At 42.5% G+C, this 12,558-nt stretch overlaps 21 non-coding genes and 2 pseudogenes across 21 annotated transcripts; all 23 read right to left on the bottom strand.

The window, feature by feature from the left end:
* Window positions 1-385: 385 nt before the first annotated feature.
* LOC140023288 (5S ribosomal RNA) lies at window positions 386-504 on the bottom strand. The gene has a single exon (XR_011827258.1). It is a non-coding gene; the product is annotated as a 5S ribosomal RNA (ribosomal RNA).
* Window positions 505-920: 416 nt separating this feature from the next.
* LOC140022872 (5S ribosomal RNA) lies at window positions 921-1,039 on the bottom strand. The gene has a single exon (XR_011826850.1). It is a non-coding gene; the product is annotated as a 5S ribosomal RNA (ribosomal RNA).
* A 416-nt stretch (window positions 1,040-1,455) lies between these two features.
* On the bottom strand, window positions 1,456-1,574 carry LOC140022871 (5S ribosomal RNA). The gene has a single exon (XR_011826849.1). It is a non-coding gene; the product is annotated as a 5S ribosomal RNA (ribosomal RNA).
* Window positions 1,575-1,991: 417 nt separating this feature from the next.
* On the bottom strand, window positions 1,992-2,110 carry LOC140021801 (5S ribosomal RNA). The gene has a single exon (XR_011825783.1). It is a non-coding gene; the product is annotated as a 5S ribosomal RNA (ribosomal RNA).
* A 413-nt stretch (window positions 2,111-2,523) lies between these two features.
* LOC140025139 (5S ribosomal RNA) lies at window positions 2,524-2,642 on the bottom strand (annotated as a pseudogene).
* Window positions 2,643-3,059: 417 nt separating this feature from the next.
* On the bottom strand, window positions 3,060-3,178 carry LOC140023287 (5S ribosomal RNA). The gene has a single exon (XR_011827257.1). It is a non-coding gene; the product is annotated as a 5S ribosomal RNA (ribosomal RNA).
* A 416-nt stretch (window positions 3,179-3,594) lies between these two features.
* On the bottom strand, window positions 3,595-3,713 carry LOC140025128 (5S ribosomal RNA; annotated as a pseudogene).
* A 416-nt stretch (window positions 3,714-4,129) lies between these two features.
* LOC140023726 (5S ribosomal RNA) lies at window positions 4,130-4,248 on the bottom strand. The gene has a single exon (XR_011827693.1). It is a non-coding gene; the product is annotated as a 5S ribosomal RNA (ribosomal RNA).
* A 416-nt stretch (window positions 4,249-4,664) lies between these two features.
* Window positions 4,665-4,783, bottom strand: LOC140023646 (5S ribosomal RNA). Its single transcript, XR_011827615.1, has one exon. It is a non-coding gene; the product is annotated as a 5S ribosomal RNA (ribosomal RNA).
* Window positions 4,784-5,199: 416 nt separating this feature from the next.
* On the bottom strand, window positions 5,200-5,318 carry LOC140023529 (5S ribosomal RNA). Its single transcript, XR_011827498.1, has one exon. It is a non-coding gene; the product is annotated as a 5S ribosomal RNA (ribosomal RNA).
* A 413-nt stretch (window positions 5,319-5,731) lies between these two features.
* LOC140024957 (5S ribosomal RNA) lies at window positions 5,732-5,850 on the bottom strand. Its single transcript, XR_011828933.1, has one exon. It is a non-coding gene; the product is annotated as a 5S ribosomal RNA (ribosomal RNA).
* Window positions 5,851-6,266: 416 nt separating this feature from the next.
* On the bottom strand, window positions 6,267-6,385 carry LOC140031099 (5S ribosomal RNA). Its single transcript, XR_011835020.1, has one exon. It is a non-coding gene; the product is annotated as a 5S ribosomal RNA (ribosomal RNA).
* A 416-nt stretch (window positions 6,386-6,801) lies between these two features.
* Window positions 6,802-6,920, bottom strand: LOC140023528 (5S ribosomal RNA). Its single transcript, XR_011827497.1, has one exon. It is a non-coding gene; the product is annotated as a 5S ribosomal RNA (ribosomal RNA).
* A 413-nt stretch (window positions 6,921-7,333) lies between these two features.
* On the bottom strand, window positions 7,334-7,452 carry LOC140023909 (5S ribosomal RNA). The gene has a single exon (XR_011827876.1). It is a non-coding gene; the product is annotated as a 5S ribosomal RNA (ribosomal RNA).
* Window positions 7,453-7,865: 413 nt separating this feature from the next.
* On the bottom strand, window positions 7,866-7,984 carry LOC140024979 (5S ribosomal RNA). Its single transcript, XR_011828955.1, has one exon. It is a non-coding gene; the product is annotated as a 5S ribosomal RNA (ribosomal RNA).
* Window positions 7,985-8,400: 416 nt separating this feature from the next.
* On the bottom strand, window positions 8,401-8,519 carry LOC140031098 (5S ribosomal RNA). Its single transcript, XR_011835019.1, has one exon. It is a non-coding gene; the product is annotated as a 5S ribosomal RNA (ribosomal RNA).
* A 416-nt stretch (window positions 8,520-8,935) lies between these two features.
* Window positions 8,936-9,054, bottom strand: LOC140023527 (5S ribosomal RNA). The gene has a single exon (XR_011827496.1). It is a non-coding gene; the product is annotated as a 5S ribosomal RNA (ribosomal RNA).
* Window positions 9,055-9,467: 413 nt separating this feature from the next.
* Window positions 9,468-9,586, bottom strand: LOC140023908 (5S ribosomal RNA). Its single transcript, XR_011827874.1, has one exon. It is a non-coding gene; the product is annotated as a 5S ribosomal RNA (ribosomal RNA).
* A 413-nt stretch (window positions 9,587-9,999) lies between these two features.
* On the bottom strand, window positions 10,000-10,117 carry LOC140025050 (5S ribosomal RNA). Its single transcript, XR_011829027.1, has one exon. It is a non-coding gene; the product is annotated as a 5S ribosomal RNA (ribosomal RNA).
* A 416-nt stretch (window positions 10,118-10,533) lies between these two features.
* Window positions 10,534-10,652, bottom strand: LOC140024778 (5S ribosomal RNA). Its single transcript, XR_011828754.1, has one exon. It is a non-coding gene; the product is annotated as a 5S ribosomal RNA (ribosomal RNA).
* A 416-nt stretch (window positions 10,653-11,068) lies between these two features.
* Window positions 11,069-11,187, bottom strand: LOC140032171 (5S ribosomal RNA). The gene has a single exon (XR_011836096.1). It is a non-coding gene; the product is annotated as a 5S ribosomal RNA (ribosomal RNA).
* A 416-nt stretch (window positions 11,188-11,603) lies between these two features.
* Window positions 11,604-11,722, bottom strand: LOC140024956 (5S ribosomal RNA). The gene has a single exon (XR_011828932.1). It is a non-coding gene; the product is annotated as a 5S ribosomal RNA (ribosomal RNA).
* Window positions 11,723-12,138: 416 nt separating this feature from the next.
* Window positions 12,139-12,257, bottom strand: LOC140032169 (5S ribosomal RNA). Its single transcript, XR_011836094.1, has one exon. It is a non-coding gene; the product is annotated as a 5S ribosomal RNA (ribosomal RNA).
* Between the last annotated feature and the right edge of the window lie 301 nt (window positions 12,258-12,558).

Genomic DNA, 12,558 nt, shown 5'->3' with positions numbered 1-12,558 from the left:
TACCCCGTCCTGCGAAGCAGTGTGGCTTTTCTAGACCGAAATTCATTTTAAGCGTCAATTCAAGCATTTTCCTATTATCCTTTTATTTATTTGCTTTCATATTTTTTTTTTATATTGATTTGCCCCCTGTTTTTTTCCATCATCCCGCAACTCTAAATTATCATGAAATCAATCCTTCACGCTTGCGCTGATACATTTGCGCCGACAAATTTGAGCGACGATCTGGGCTGGGATCGAGCCGTACCGTTCCTGATTTGTCTCGCGCCTTCAGATCCTCCTTCACGCTTCGACAAGAAGCAAAATATTAAGCAATCGTTCCGACGGAGCTAAATTACTACAGGATAAAGAACGAATAGGAAATTTGGATTTCGAAACAAAAAAGAGAAGGGTGCAACACGAGGACTTCCCAGGGGGTCACCAATCCAAGTACTACTCTCGCCCAAACACGCTTAATTTCGAAGTTCTGATGGGATCCGGTGCATTAGTGCTGGTATGATCGCACCCGCCATATTCCTTTCGCTTTATTCTTTTAAACTACCCCGTCCTGCGAAGTAGTGTTGCTTTTCTAGACCGAAATTCATTTTAAGCGTCAATTCAAGCATTTTCCTATTATCCTTTTATTTATTTGCTTTCATATTTTTTTTTGTTATTGATTTGCCCCCTGTTTTTTTCCATCATCCCGCAACTCTAAATTATCATGAAATCAATCCTTCACGCTTGCGCTGATACATTTGCGCCGACAAATTTGAGCGACGATCCGGGCTTTGATCGAGCCGTACCGTTCCTGATTTGTATCGCGCCTTCAGATCCTCCTTCACGCTTCGACAAGAAGCAAAATATTAAGCAATCGTTCCGACGGAGCTAAATTACTACAGGATAAAGAACGAATAGGAAATTTGGATTTCGAAACAAAAAAGAGAGGGGTGCAACACGAGGACTTCCCAGGGGGTCACCAATCCAAGTACTACTCTCGCCCAAACACGCTTAATTTCGAAGTTCTGATGGGATCCGGTGCATTAGTGCTGGTATGATCGCACCCGCCATATTCCTTTCGCTTTATTCTTTTAAACTACCCCGTCCTGCGAAACAGTGTAGCTTTTCTAGACCGAAATTCATTTTAAGCGTCAATTCAAGCATTTTCCTATTATCCTTTTATTTATTTGCTTTCATATTTTTTTTTGTTATTGATTTGCCCCCTGTTTTTTTCCATCATCCCGCAACTCTAAATTATCATGAAATCAATCCTTCACGCTTGCGCTGATACATTTGCGCCGACAAATTTGAACGACGATCCGGGCTTTGATCGAGCCGTACCGTTCCTGATTTGTCTCGCGCCTTCAGATCCTCCTTCACGCTTCGACAAGAAGCAAAATATTAAGCAATCGTTCCGACGGAGCTAAATTACTACAGGATAAAGAACGAATAGGAAATTTGGATTTCGAAACAAAAAAGAGAGGGGTGCAACACGAGGACTTCCCAGGGGGTCACCAATCCAAGTACTACTCTCGCCCAAACACGCTTAATTTCGAAGTTCTGATGGGATCCGGTGCATTAGTGCTGGTATGATCGCACCCGCCATATTCCTTTCGCTTTATTCTTTTAAACTACCCCGTCCTGCGAAACAGTGTGGCTTTTCTAGACCGAAATTCATTTTAAGCGTCAATTCAAGCATTTTCCTATTATCCTTTTATTTATTTGCTTTCATATTTTTTTTTTGTTATTGATTTGCCCCCTGTTTTTTTCCATCATCCCGCAACTCTAAATTATCATGAAATCAATCCTTCACGCTTGCGCTGATACATTTGCGCCGACAAATTTGAGCGACGATCCGGGCTTTGATCGAGCCGTACCGTTCCTGATTTGTCTCGCGCCTTCAGATCCTCCTTCACGCTTCGACAAGAAGCAAAATATTAAGCAATCGTTCCGACGGAGCTAAATTACTACAGGATAAAGAACGAATAGGAAATTTGGATTTCGAAACAAAAAAGAGAGGGGTGCAACACGAGGACTTCCCAGGGGGTCACCCATCCTAATACTGCTTACGCCCAAGCACGCTTAACTTCGGAGTTCTGATGGGATACGGTGCATTAGTGCTGGTATGATCGCACCCACAACGTTCCTTTCGCTTTATTCTTTTAAACTACCCCGTCCAGCGAAGCAGTGTGGCTTTTCTAGACCGGAATTCATTTTAAGCGTCAATTGAAGCATTTTCCTCTTATCCTTTTATTTATTTACTTTATATTTTTTTGTTATTGATTTGCACCCTGTTTTTTTCCATCATCCCGCAACTCTAAATTATCATGAAATCAATCCTTCACGCTTGCGGTGATACATTTGCGCCGACAAATTTGAGCGACGATCCGGGCTTTGATCGAGCCGTACCGTTCCTGATTTGTCTCGCGCCTTCAGATCCTCCTTCACGCTTCGACAAGAAGCAAAATATTAAGCAATCGTTCCGACGGAGCTAAATTACTACAGGATAAAGAACGAATAGGAAATTTGGATTTCGAAACAAAAAAGTGAGGGGTGCAACACGAGGACTTCCTAGGGGGTCACCAATCCAAGTGCTACTCTAGCCCAAACACGCTTAATTTCGAAGTTCTGATGGGATCCGGTGCATTAGTACTGGTATGATCGCACCCGCCATATTCCTTTCGCTTTATTCTTATAAACTACCCCGTCCTGCGAAGCAGTGTGGCTTTTCTAGACCGAAATTCATTTTAAGCGTCAATTCAAGCATTTTCCTATTATCCTTTTATTTATTTGCTTTCATATTTTTTTTTTGTTATTGATTTGCCCCCTGTTTTTTTCCATCATCCCGCAACTCTAAATTATCATGAAATCAATCCTTCACGCTTGCGCTGATACATTTGCGCCGACAAATTTGAGCGACGATCCGGGCTTTGATCGAGCCGTACCGTTCCTGATTTGTCTCGCGCCTTCAGATCCTCCTTCACGCTTCGACAAGAAGCAAAATATTAAGCAATCGTTCCGACGGAGCTAAATTACTACAGGATAAAGAACGAATAGGAAATTTGGATTTCGAAACAAAAAAGAGAAGGGTGCAACACGAGGACTTCCCAGGGGGTCACCAATCCAAGTACTACTCTCGCCCAAACACGCTTAATTTCGAAGTTCTGATGGGATCCGGTGCATTAGTGCTGGTATGATCGCACCCGCCATATTCCTTTCGCTTTATTCTTTTAAACTACCCCGTCCTGCGAAGCAGTGTTGCTTTTCTAGACCGAAATTCATTTTAAGCGTCAATTCAAGCATTTTCCTATTATCCTTTTATTTATTTGCTTTCATATTTTTTTTTGTTATTGATTTGCCCCCTGTTTTTTTCCATCATCCCGCAACTCTAAATTATCATGAAATCAATCCTTCACGCTTGCGCTGATACATTTGCGCCGACAAATTTGAGCGACGATCCGGGCTTTGATCGAGCCGTACCGTTCCTGATTTGTCTCGCGCCTTCAGATCCTCCTTCACGCTTCGACAAGAAGCAAAATATTAAGCAATCGTTCCGACGGAGCTAAATTACTACAGGATAGAGAACGAATAGGAAATTTGGATTTCGAAACAAAAAAGAGAGGGGTGCAACACGAGGACTTCCTAGGGGGTCACCAATCCAAGTGCTACTCTAGCCCAAACACGCTTAATTTCGAAGTTCTGATGGGATCCGGTGCATTAGTGCTGGTATGATCGCACCCGCCATATTCCTTTCGCTTTATTCTTTTAAACTACCCCGTCCTGCGAAGTAGTGTTGCTTTTCTAGACCGAAATTCATTTTAAGCGTCAATTCAAGCATTTTCCTATTATCCTTTTATTTATTTGCTTTCATATTTTTTTTTGTTATTGATTTGCCCCCTGTTTTTTTCCATCATCCCGCAACTCTAAATTATCATGAAATCAATCCTTCACGCTTGCGCTGATACATTTGCGCCGACAAATTTGAGCGACGATCCGGGCTTTGATCGAGCCGTACCGTTCCTGATTTGTCTCGCGCCTTCAGATCCTCCTTCACGCTTCGACAAGAAGCAAAATATTAAGCAATCGTTCCGACGGAGCTAAATTACTACAGGATAAAGAACGAATAGGAAATTTGGATTTCGAAACAAAAAAGAGAGGGATGCAACACGAGGACTTCCCAGGGGGTCACCAATCCAAGTACTACTCTCGCCCAAACACGCTTAATTTCGAAGTTCTGATGGGATCCGGTGTATTAGTGCTGGTATGATCGCACCCGCCATATTCCTTTCGCTTTATTCTTTTAAACTACCCCGTCCTGCGAAGCAGTGTAGCTTTTCTAGACCGAAATTCATTTTAAGCGTCAATTCAAGCATTTTCCTATTATCCTTTTATTTATTTGCTTTCATATTTTTTTTTGTTATTGATTTGCCCCCTGTTTTTTTCCATCATCCCGCAACTCTAAATTATCATGAAATCAATCCTTCACGCTTGCGCTGATACATTTGCGCCGACAAATTTGAGCGACGATCCGGGCTTTGATCGAGCCGTACCGTTCCTGATTTGTCTCGCGCCTTCAGATCCTCCTTCACGCTTCGACAAGAAGCAAAATATTAAGCAATCGTTCCGACGGAGCTAAATTACTACAGGATAAAGAACGAATAGGAAATTTGGATTTCGAAACAAAAAAGCGAGGGATGCAACACGAGGACTTCCCAGGGGGTCACCAATCCAAGTACTACTCTCGCCCAAACACGCTTAATTTCGAAGTTCTGATGGGATCCGGTGCATTAGTGCTGGTATGATCGCACCCGCCATATTCCTTTCGCTTTATTCTTTTAAACTACCCCGTCCTGCGAAGCAGTGTAGCTTTTCTAGACCGAAATTTATTTTAAGCGTCAATTCAAGCATTTTCCTATTATCCTTTTATTTATTTGCTTTCATATTTTTTTTTGTTATTGATTTGCCCCCTGTTTTTTTCCATCATCCCGCAACTCTAAATTATCATGAAATCAATCCTTCACGCTTGCGCTGATACATTTGCGCCGATAAATTTGAGCGACGATCCGGGCTTTGATCGAGCCGTACCGTTCCTGATTTGTCTCGCGCCTTCAGATCCGCCTTCATGCTTCGAGAAGAAGCAAAATATAAAGCAATCGTTCCGAAGGACCTAAATTACTACAGGATAAAGAACGAATAGAAAATTTGAATTTCGAAACAAAAAAGAGAGGGGTGCAACAAGAGGAATTCCCAGGGGGTCACCCATCCTAATACTGCTCACGCCCAAGCACGCTTAACTTCGGAGTTCTGATGGGATACGGTGCATTAGTGCTGGTATGATCGCACCCACAACGTTCCTTTCGCTTTATTCTTTTAAACTACCCCATCCAGCGAAGCAGTGTGGCTTTTCTAGACCGGAATTCATTTTAAGCGTCAATTGAAGCATTTTCCTCTTATCCTTTTATTTATTTACTTTATATTTTTTTGTTATTGATTTGCACCCTGTTTTTTTCCATCATCCCGCAACTCTAAATTATCATGAAATCAATCCTTCACGCTTGCGCTGATACATTTGCGCCGACAAATTTGAGCGACGATCCGGGCTTTGATCGAGCCGTACCGTTCCTGATTTGTCTCGCGCCTTCAGATCCTCCTTCACGCTTCGACAAGAAGCAAAATATTAAGCAATCGTTCCGACGGAGCTAAATTACTACAGGATAAAGAACGAATAGGAAATTTGGATTTCGAAACAAAAAAGAGAGGGGTGCAACACGAGGACTTCCCACGGGGTTACCAATCCAAGTACTACTCTCGCCCAAACACGCTTAATTTCGATGTTCTGATGGGATCCGGTGCATTAGTGCTGGTATGATCGCACCCGCCATATTCCTTTCGCTTTATTCTTTTAAACTACCCCGTCCTGCGAAGCAGTGTGGCTTTTCTAGACCGAAATTCATTTTAAGCGTCAATTCAAGCATTTTCCTATTATCCTTTTATTTATTTGCTTTCATATTTTTTTTTGTTATTGATTTGCCCCCTGTTTTTTTCCATCATCCCGCAACTCTAAATTATCATGAAATCAATCCTTCACGCTTGCGCTGATACATTTGCGCCGACAAATTTGAGCGACGATCCGGGCTTTGATCGAGCCGTACCGTTCCTGATTTGTCTCGCGCCTTCAGATCCTCCTTCACGCTTCGACAAGAAGCAAAATATTAAGCAATCGTTCCGACGGAGCTAAATTACTACAGGATAAAGAACGAATAGGAAATTTGGATTTCGAAACAAAAAAGAGAGGGGTGCAACACGAGGACTTCCCACGGGGTCACCCATCCTAGTACTACTCTCGCCCAAGCATGCTTAACTTCGGAGTTCTGATGGGATCCGGTGCATTAGTGCTGGTATGATCGCACCCGCCATGTTCCTTTCGCTTTATTCTTTTAAACTACCCCGTCCTGCGAAGCAGTGTGGCTTTTCTAGACCGAAATTCATTTTAAGCGTCAATTCAAGCATTTTCCTATTATCCTTTTATTTATTTGCTTTCATATTTTTTTTTGTTATTGATTTGCCCCCTGTTTTTTTCCATCATCCCGCAACTCTAAATTATCATGAAATCAATCCTTCACGCTTGCGCTGATACATTTGCGCCGATAAATTTGAGCGACGATCCGGGCTTTGATCGAGCCGTACCGTTCCTGATTTGTCTCGCGCCTTCAGATCCGCCTTCATGCTTCGAGAAGAAGCAAAATATAAAGCAATCGTTCCGAAGGACCTAAATTACTACAGGATAAAGAACGAATAGAAAATTTGAATTTCGAAACAAAAAAGAGAGGGGTGCAACAAGAGGAATTCCCAGGGGGTCACCCATCCTAATACTGCTCACGCCCAAGCACGCTTAACTTCGGAGTTCTGATGGGATACGGTGCATTAGTGCTGGTATGATCGCACCCACAACGTTCCTTTCGCTTTATTCTTTTAAACTACCCCATCCAGCGAAGCAGTGTGGCTTTTCTAGACCGGAATTCATTTTAAGCGTCAATTGAAGCATTTTCCTCTTATCCTTTTATTTATTTACTTTATATTTTTTTGTTATTGATTTGCACCCTGTTTTTTTCCATCATCCCGCAACTCTAAATTATCATGAAATCAATCCTTCACGCTTCCGCTGATACATTTGCGCCGACAAATTTGAGCGACGATCCGGGCTTTGATCGAGCCGTACCGTTCCTGATTTGTCTCGCGCCTTCAGATCCTCCTTCACGCTTCGACAAGAAGCAAAATATTAAGCAATCGTTCCGACGGAGCTAAATTACTACAGGATAAAGAACGAATAGGAAATTTGGATTTCGAAACAAAAAAGAGAGGGGTGCAACACGAGGACTTCCCAGGGGGTCACCAATCCAAGTACTACTCTCGCCCAAACACGCTTAATTTCGAAGTTCTGATGGGATCCGGTGCATTAGTGCTAGTATGATCGCACCCCCCATATTCCTTTCGCTTTATTCTTTTAAACTACCCCGTCCTGCGAAGCAGTGTGGCTTTTCTAGACCGAAATTCATTTCAAGCGTCAATTCAAGCATTTTCCTATTATCCTTTTATTTATTTGCTTTCATAATTTTTTTTGTTATTGATTTGCCCCCTGTTTTTTTCCATCATCCCGCAACTCTAAATTATCATGAAATCAATCCTTCACGCTTCCGCTGATACATTTGCGCCGACAAATTTGAGCGACGATTCGGGCTTTGATCGAGCCGTACCGTTCCTGATTTGTCTCGCTTCAGATCCGCCTTCATGCTTCGAGAAGAAGCAAAATATAAAGCAATCGTTCCGAAGGACCTAAATTACTACAGGATAAAGAACGAATAGGAAATTTGGATTTCGAAACAAAAAAGAGAGGGGTGCAACACGAGGACTTCCCACGGGGTCACCAATCCAAGTACTACTCTCGCCCAAACACGCTTAATTTCGATGTTCTGATGGGATCCAGTGCATTAGTGCTGGTATGATCGCACCCGCCATGTTCCTTTCGCTTTATTCTTTTAAACTACCCCGTCCTGCGAAGCAGTGTGGCTTTTCTAGACCGAAATTCATTTTAAGCGTCAATTCAAGCATTTTCCTATTATCCTTTTATTTATTTGCTTTCATATTTTTTTTTGTTATTGATTTGCCCCCTGTTTTTTTCCATCATCCCGCAACTCTAAATTATCATGAAATCAATCCTTCACGCTTGCGCTGATACATTTGCGCCGACAAATTTGAGCGACGATCCGGGCTTTGATCGAGCCGTACCGTTCCTGATTTGTCTCGCGCCTTCAGATCCTCCTTCACGCTTCGACAAGAAGCAAAATATTAAGCAATCGTTCCGACGGAGCTAAATTACTACAGGATAAAGAACGAATAGGAAATTTGGATTTCGAAACAAAAAAGAGAGGGGTGCAACACGAGGACTTCCCACGGGGTCACCCATCCTAGTACTACTCTCGCCCAAGCATGCTTAACTTCGGAGTTCTGATGGGATCCGGTGCATTAGTGCTGGTATGATCGCACCCGCCATGTTCCTTTCGCTTTATTCTTTTAAACTACCCCGTCCTGCGAAGCAGTGTGGCTTTTCTAGACCGAAATTCATTTTAAGCGTCAATTCAAGCATTTTCCTATTATCCTTTTATTTATTTGCTTTCATATTTTTTTTTGTTATTGATTTGCCCCCTGTTTTTTTCCATCATCCCGCAACTCTAAATTATCATGAAATCAATCCTTCACGCTTGCGCTGATACATTTGCGCCGATAAATTTGAGCGACGATCCGGGCTTTGATCGAGCCGTACCGTTCCTGATTTGTCTCGCGCCTTCAGATCCGCCTTCATGCTTCGAGAAGAAGCAAAATATAAAGCAATCGTTCCGAAGGACCTAAATTACTACAGGATAAAGAACGAATAGAAAATTTGAATTTCGAAACAAAAAAGAGAGGGGTGCAACAAGAGGAATTCCCAGGGGGTCACCCATCCTAATACTGCTCACGCCCAAGCACGCTTAACTTCGGAGTTCTGATGGGATACGGTGCATTAGTGCTGGTATGATCGCACCCACAACGTTCCTTTCGCTTTATTCTTTTAAACTACCCCATCCAGCGAAGCAGTGTGGCTTTTCTAGACCGGAATTCATTTTAAGCGTCAATTGAAGCATTTTCCTCTTATCCTTTTATTTATTTACTTTATATTTTTTTGTTATTGATTTGCACCCTGTTTTTTTCCATCATCCCGCAACTCTAAATTATCATGAAATCAATCCTTCACGCTTCCGCTGATACATTTGCGCCGACAAATTTGAGCGACGATCCGGGCTTTGATCGAGCCGTACCGTTCCTGATTTGTCTCGCGCCTTCAGATCCTCCTTCACGCTTCGACAAGAAGCAAAATATTAAGCAATCGTTCCGACGGAGCTAAATTACTACAGGATAAAGAACGAATAGGAAATTTGGATTTCGAAACAAAAAAGAGAGGGGTGCAACACGAGGACTTCCCAGGGGGTCACCAATCCAAGTACTACTCTCGCCCAAACACGCTTAATTTCGAAGTTCTGATGGGATCCGGTGCATTAGTGCTAGTATGATCGCACCCCCCATATTCCTTTCGCTTTATTCTTTTAAACTACCCCGTCCTGCGAAGCAGTGTGGCTTTTCTAGACCGAAATTCATTTCAAGCGTCAATTCAAGCATTTTCCTATTATCCTTTTATTTATTTGCTTTCATAATTTTTTTTGTTATTGATTTGCCCCCTGTTTTTTTCCATCATCCCGCAACTCTAAATTATCATGAAATCAATCCTTCACGCTTCCGCTGATACATTTGCGCCGACAAATTTGAGCGACGATTCGGGCTTTGATCGAGCCGTACCGTTCCTGATTTGTCTCGCTTCAGATCCGCCTTCATGCTTCGAGAAGAAGCAAAATATAAAGCAATCGTTCCGAAGGACCTAAATTACTACAGGATAAAGAACGAATAGAAAATTTGAATTTCGAAACAAAAAAGAGAGGGGTGCAACAAGAGAATTCGCAGGGGGTCACCCATCCTAGTACTACTCTCGCCCAAGCATGCTTAAGTTAGGAGTTCTGATGGGATCCAGTGCATTAGTGCTCGTATGATCGCACCCGCCATGTTCCTTTCGCTTTATTCTTTTAAACTACCCCGTCCTGCGAAGCAGTGTGGCTTTTCTAGACCGAAATTCATTTTAAGCGTCAATTCAAGCATTTTCCTATTATCCTTTTATTTATTTGCTTTCATATTTTTTTTTGTTATTGATTTGCCCCCTGTTTTTTTCCATCATCCCGCAACTCTAAATTATCATCAAATCAATCCTTCACGCTTGCGCTGATACATTTGCGCCGACAAATTTGAGCGACGATCCGGGCTTTGATCGAGCCGTACCGTTCCTGATTTGTCTCGCGCCTTCAGATCCTCCTTCACGCTTCGACAAGAAGCAAAATATTAAGCAATCGTTCCGACGGAGCTAAATTACTACAGGATAAAGAACGAATAGGAAATTTGGATTTCGAAACAAAAAAGAGAGGGGTGCAACACGAGGACTTCCCACGGGGTCACCAATCCAAGTACTACTCTCGCCCAAACACGCTTAATTTCGATGTTCTGATGGGATCCGGTGCATTAGTGCTGGTATGATCGCACCCGCCATATTCCTTTCGCTTTATTCTTTTAAACTACCCCGTCCTGCGAAGCAGTGTGGCTTTTCTAGACCGAAATTCATTTTAAGCGTCAATTCAAGCATTTTCCTATTATCCTTTTATTTATTTGCTTTCATATTTTTTTTTGTTATTGATTTGCCCCCTGTTTTTTTCCATCATCCCGCAACACTAAATTATCATGAAATCAATCCTTCACGCTTGCGCTGATACATTTGCGCCGACAAATTTGAGCGACGATCCGGGCTTTGATCGAGCCGTACCGTTCCTGATTTGTCTCGCGCCTTCAGATCCGCCTTCATGCTTCGAGAAGAAGCAAAATATAAAGCAATCGTTCCGAAGGACCTAAATTATTACAGGATAAAGAACGAATAGAAAATTTGAATTTCGAAACAAAAAAGAGAGGGGTGCAACAAGAGGAATTCCCAGGGGGTCACCCATTCTAGTACTACTCTCGCCCAAGCATGCTTAACTTCGGAGTTCTGATGGGATCCGGTGCATTAGTGCTGGTATGATCGCACCCGCCATGTTCCTTTCGCTTTATTCTTTTAAACTACCCCGTCCTGCGAAGCAGTGTGGCTTTTCTAGACCGAAATTCATTTTAAGCGTCAATTCAAGCATTTTCCTATTATCCTTTTATTTATTTGCTTTCATATTTTTTTTTGTTATTGATTTGCCCCCTGTTTTTTTCCATCATCCCGCAACTCTAAATTATCCTGAAATCAATCCTTCACGCTTGCGCTGATACATTTGCGCCGACAAATTTGAGCGACGATCCGGGCTTTGATCGAGCCGTACCGTTCCTGATTTGTCTCGCGCCTTCAGATCCTCCTTCACGCTTCGACAAGAAGCAAAATATTAAGCAATCGTTCCGACGGAGCTAAATTACTACAGGATAAAGAACGAATAGGAAATTTGGATTTCGAAACAAAAAAGAGAGGGGTGCAACACGAGGACTTCCCACGGGGTTACCAATCCAAGTACTACTCTCGCCCAAACACGCTTAATTTCGATGTTCTGATGGGATCCGGTGCATTAGTGCTGGTATGATCGCACCCGCCATATTCCTTTCGCTTTATTCTTTTAAACTACCCCGTCCTGCGAAGCAGTGTGGCTTTTCTAGACCGAAATTCATTTTAAGCGTCAATTCAAGCATTTTCCTATTATCCTTTTATTTATTTGCTTTCATATTTTTTTTTGTTATTGATTTGCCCCCTGTTTTTTTCCATCATCCCGCAACTCTAAATTATCATGAAATCAATCCTTCACGCTTGCGCTGATACATTTGCGCCGACAAATTTGAGCGACGATCCGGGCTTTGATCGAGCCGTACCGTTCCTGATTTGTCTCGCGCCTTCAGATCCGCCTTCATGCTTCGAGAAGAAGCAAAATATAAAGCAATCGTTCCGAAGGACCTAAATTATTACAGGATAAAGAACGAATAGAAAATTTGAATTTCGAAACAAAAAAGAGAGGGGTGCAACAAGAGGAATTCCCAGGGGGTCACCCATTCTAGTACTACTCTCGCCCAAGCATGCTTAACTTCGGAGTTCTGATGGGATCCGGTGCATTAGTGCTGGTATGATCGCACCCGCCATGTTCCTTTCGCTTTATTCTTTTAAACTACCCCGTCCTGCGAAGCAGTGTGGCTTTTCTAGACCGAAATTCATTTTAAGCGTCAATTCAAGCATTTTCCTATTATCCTTTTATTTATTTGCTTTCATATTTTTTTTTGTTATTGATTTGCCCCCTGTTTTTTTCCATCATCCCGCAACTCTAAATTATCCTGAAATCAATCCTTCACGCTTGCGCTGATACATTTGCGCCGACAAATTTGAGCGACGATCCGGGCTTTGATCGAGCCGTACCGTTCCTGATTTGTCTCGCGCCTTCA

Source organism: Coffea arabica, chromosome 11e (genome assembly GCF_036785885.1).
Source record: "Coffea arabica cultivar ET-39 chromosome 11e, Coffea Arabica ET-39 HiFi, whole genome shotgun sequence".
NCBI classification, from domain to species: domain Eukaryota; kingdom Viridiplantae; phylum Streptophyta; class Magnoliopsida; order Gentianales; family Rubiaceae; genus Coffea; species Coffea arabica.
This window is presented reverse-complemented; position numbering and strand designations above follow the sequence as displayed.